This window comes from Apium graveolens, chromosome 7, assembly GCF_009905375.1.
Source record: "Apium graveolens cultivar Ventura chromosome 7, ASM990537v1, whole genome shotgun sequence".
Lineage (NCBI taxonomy): Eukaryota > Viridiplantae > Streptophyta > Magnoliopsida > Apiales > Apiaceae > Apium > Apium graveolens.
The window spans coordinates 167702365-167706680 of NC_133653.1; positions in this window are offsets into that span (position 1 = coordinate 167702365).

Below are 4316 nucleotides of genomic sequence, written 5' to 3' on the forward strand. Positions count from 1 at the left end.
AAGTTCTAGGGGACTTTGTGCCTAGTGACCTAAGGCTTGTATAGTCTGGGATCCGCTAACCTAAAACTCGCTACATGGGTATTATTGTATAAGTCTTTTGGGACCTCATTCATTGCACGGTCAAATAAGCATTTTTGTGTTTATGTTTCAGTATTATAGCATGAATCCTTGTCTAACTCTAGTAAAATTGAGGTGTTGTGAGTCATTATGTATTTAACATTCATTCTATTTATAAACTTGTGATTGTTTTGGAGAAAAATAGGATATGATTATTGATCTAGTGTTGGAAGTATATCTGATAAGCGTCGCACACACGCACATTTCTGGTTTTTAAGTTGGTTTATGGGATTTAGTCGAGCTCTGTTTAGAGTCATTGCATTCTTAGCGGTATTTGCTTATTGATTGGTTATGGTTATTACGAGGGGATCGTTGCATATTCATATTAGTTACATTCATGCATTAGTTTTGTTTTTATTGTTGAGTCTGTTTATGCTTGAGGACAAGCATCGATTTAAGTTTAGGGGCGTGATAAGTTGATTTTATATCTACTTAGAACGCTTCATATCGGCTTAAGTTGGTGTTTTGGACTCAAGTATTTGGTATTTTTGACGTGTTTTGTGTTGAGTCACTTCAGGGCACTAGTCGGAGGTGGAAATGAGTTGTCAAATGATTTTATGTTGATAAGAGATCAGGGAATGGAGTTGCAGAAGTTTGTGAGAAGATCAGAGCACAAAACAAGAAACTACAGGGTTTTCTACAGAAAGCAGGCGCGCACATGCCTGAAGGAGTGCGCTCGCGCCAGTTAATCCAGTAAGATAGCGCGGGACCGATGGCTTATATATAATGAAAAGAAGACATTTTTAATAACAAGGAAGCCATGGAGAACATTAAGAAGACCTATAGCATACGAGATGGCTAAGGAGAAGAAGATTTAGTTTCATACATTTGTATTCTTTGATTTAGGCGATACTTTTGGATGCTTCTTTTGATTTATTCTAAACCCTAGTACTTTTATATTCTATCGTAGTATTATGAACTTATTTATTACCATATTTTCATTGGAACCCATGGTGACGATGTATTCGATCATGAATTAATCGTTGTCATGGGGTTCTAGCAGATTTAGTTATGAATTTCAATAGTTGATTATTTTAAATCTTTAGTATGTGGTGATTTATGATTTTCTAGTTTGGTTGTGCTTGTTTTTCTTTGATGCGTAGCTAACATCTAAGATTGTTTGTTAATTTCTATTGAAGCTACAGTGAATCTAGAGGTTTAGAACTTGCCATGCTATCATAGGTTTATGTATGAATTGACATGCATAATTTGTGGAGTAATTTTAACCATCTTACACACCATATGTAATCATAATAGATAACTTATTCTTAAACCGTTATGTTTTCAAATCTTATAGACATAAAGGGTCTAAGCATAATTGGTGTCTACTCAACTTCTATCTTGATTGTGGATGCTCAGTAGTAGGGTATACGTATATTGAAAGATAGCGTGTACTAATTTTGTGTTATCTTATTAGTTATCATCCCCATCGCATACTATTGATAAAGACATAAACTTTGAATGAAGTATTTAATGAAGTTAGAATTTCATGTTTTATTCTCATATAAGTAATTCACTACTAATCTCTTAGTTAATGCATTCTAGTATAATCTCTTAAGTAGTTAATCAACTCAAATTTGTTACTTGTTTTAGCTGTGAACGATAATAATACATTGTTGCATAAGTGCATAATCTGAACTTAACCTAAACCAGTCTCTGTGGGAACACACTAGACTTAAATCTTATACTACTTGTGATCACGTACGCTTGTGTGTATTTTCGCGTGTGTTTTATTGTGAACATGCTGGGACCTCCCGAGGTTGGGCTTGCGGGACTAGATTAGTCTGGACTAGTAGTGAGCAGGACTGGATTGAGTTAGGAGTCCGGACCTGGTCCTTCTAGCAGCTACATGTACTATCAAGTGGTTCATAACTTTTCATGTAATTCAAATTCTGCTACCCGTTGTTAATGGAAGGAAGAGTTGGAATTATGTAGGTGCCACAGAAAAAATTACATATACAAAGTTTACATATGGAAATTGCTCTTATTACAACCGTGGAATTTGGACTGAAATTTCACTGGCATCATAAGCGTTCTGAAAGGTATATATCTAATGGCTCATGGTCATGCATGTTGAAGAGTATACGATCATATTGGAATCTTTCTCTACCATCTTAACATTTTAACGTTTTAGACTTAACATGGTTAATTATATACATTTATATTGTCATCTAAATGGTTAATTATGATGTCTGTTTGTACAATTGTACCCGGTTCCTTAACGTTACTTAAAAAAAGCTTAGATTATATTGGTTAGTAGTGCTTTGTCAACTATTTTCTTATTTCCGTCTTTACTTCTCCTAACACTCTCTATTTTCGAATTCGAATATGTTTATGTTCATTATGTGGGAGAGATGCTGCTGCAGCCGGCAAAGGCATATATAGGCTTTTTGTAAAGACTCCTGATAAAGTAAAACTTATAGAAGCTATAATGATTCCATTTAACTTATTAACATAATTTAAGTTTTAGCGGCAATTACATCAGCATTATTCATGGAACGTCTTAGCATTATTGTTATGTGAATGCTCTTTTCTCTAGGTTCTCAATTACATAGTTTATTTCATTCTACACAGACTTCATTGGCACATCTTACTACATCAAGTTTTACAGCACATGAATTGTGTTCAGTTTGCTACTTGATCCTTATTAGCAAATACATACAAAAGTAAAGCACGTCAATAAAAGGGTCAGAATAGTTTTTTATGTAGTTCTAAAAGTCTATATGATCGAGTAAGAAATTAATAAATCCAGAACCTAAATACATCAGAAGGCAAAGAATATACGTCTTATTTATACATTACTATGCTCCTATTGCCAATAACAGGAGAAAACACACATATTCGAGATTCAATTCTACCAATTAAGAGTACACACACAACAATATATTTGACATGGAAAACCCACGTCCCACCTTGTATTATTAATCAAAAAAATTATCAATAATACACAATCAAAACTAGAATACTCAAGCCTAGCATACTCAAGCATTCGCTCTCGAGCGATACTTAAGTCCTACATCTTGAGCATTATCTTACCAATCAAAACAATAACACCCCAACGGTGTTCCAATCGATACATGAGCCAACCAATGCTCAAACATCTCCCAACTGATACCTAAGACGACTACATCTCTTAAGCATACATGAAAATAATAACATGACTATGTATATATAGTCATCATAAACTTAGCCAACAAAATATAACTAATCTGATTATAATAACAATTGTCTAATACAATTATTATCCAATCCAATTTTGATAATAATTTTTAACATATACAAATATTACCCAATCCAATTATGTCGTGTATCATCAAGCTCATACCATATATTGGGTTTAAACCCAACAAACCCTGTTATCACAAAATTAACATAATTAAATGTCTTCAATCCTTTTTAATTGATGACTAAGGATTTGTATAGATGAATGTATTAAAATAATCTATCAGTATATGTGAATAAAAGAAATGAACTAAAAGGATATGAAGGTAAAGTTCTCGAGTCCATTCGGATAACTGTCTCCTTCAAGTTATCACGCCCCTCGCCATATGTGTGAGTCGTTAGCCTCACAGGATAAAACGAGAAGATGGGATGTTACGCGAACAGCACCTTCGACGAACTAGAATGGAGCAAGAAACTATCACCGGAATAGAGAGAGTAGGGTTTGTGTTTAGGAGGCGGCTGTGTGTTGCGAATAAATCAATAACCCTAAGCCAGATACAATATTATATAGGCTTGAGGAAACATGTGCACTACTCCACATATAATTAATTTAAACGAATTAGTTAATTAGTCAATAAATAAATCAAATCTGTAACTGAATCAGATTATTATTACATCAAATCAATTATAATAATTTGTAGTCAAAATGAATTAAAATTTTAAAAGCCCAAGCTTAGTGAAATTAAATTTAGAAAAATTAGTCTGTGATTATTCAGGGATTTTTTTTGCTACATTCGTGTCCGTATGTCACACACGCGAGAAAATTTGAAGGCTTCACAAGCCTCGGATTGTCCCTCGAAAGGCCAAGATTTGCACCCCCTGCGTGCGCACGTAGGTGTTGGAGCAATACATAAGTAACACACGGCTACATAAGTGTTTTCTAAATAAAGCTATGTATGCTATATTGCAAAATCAATGTGCGACTTTAATTTTCTCCACAAACTTCCACTACTAAGAGAATAACTTTGGATGATCAT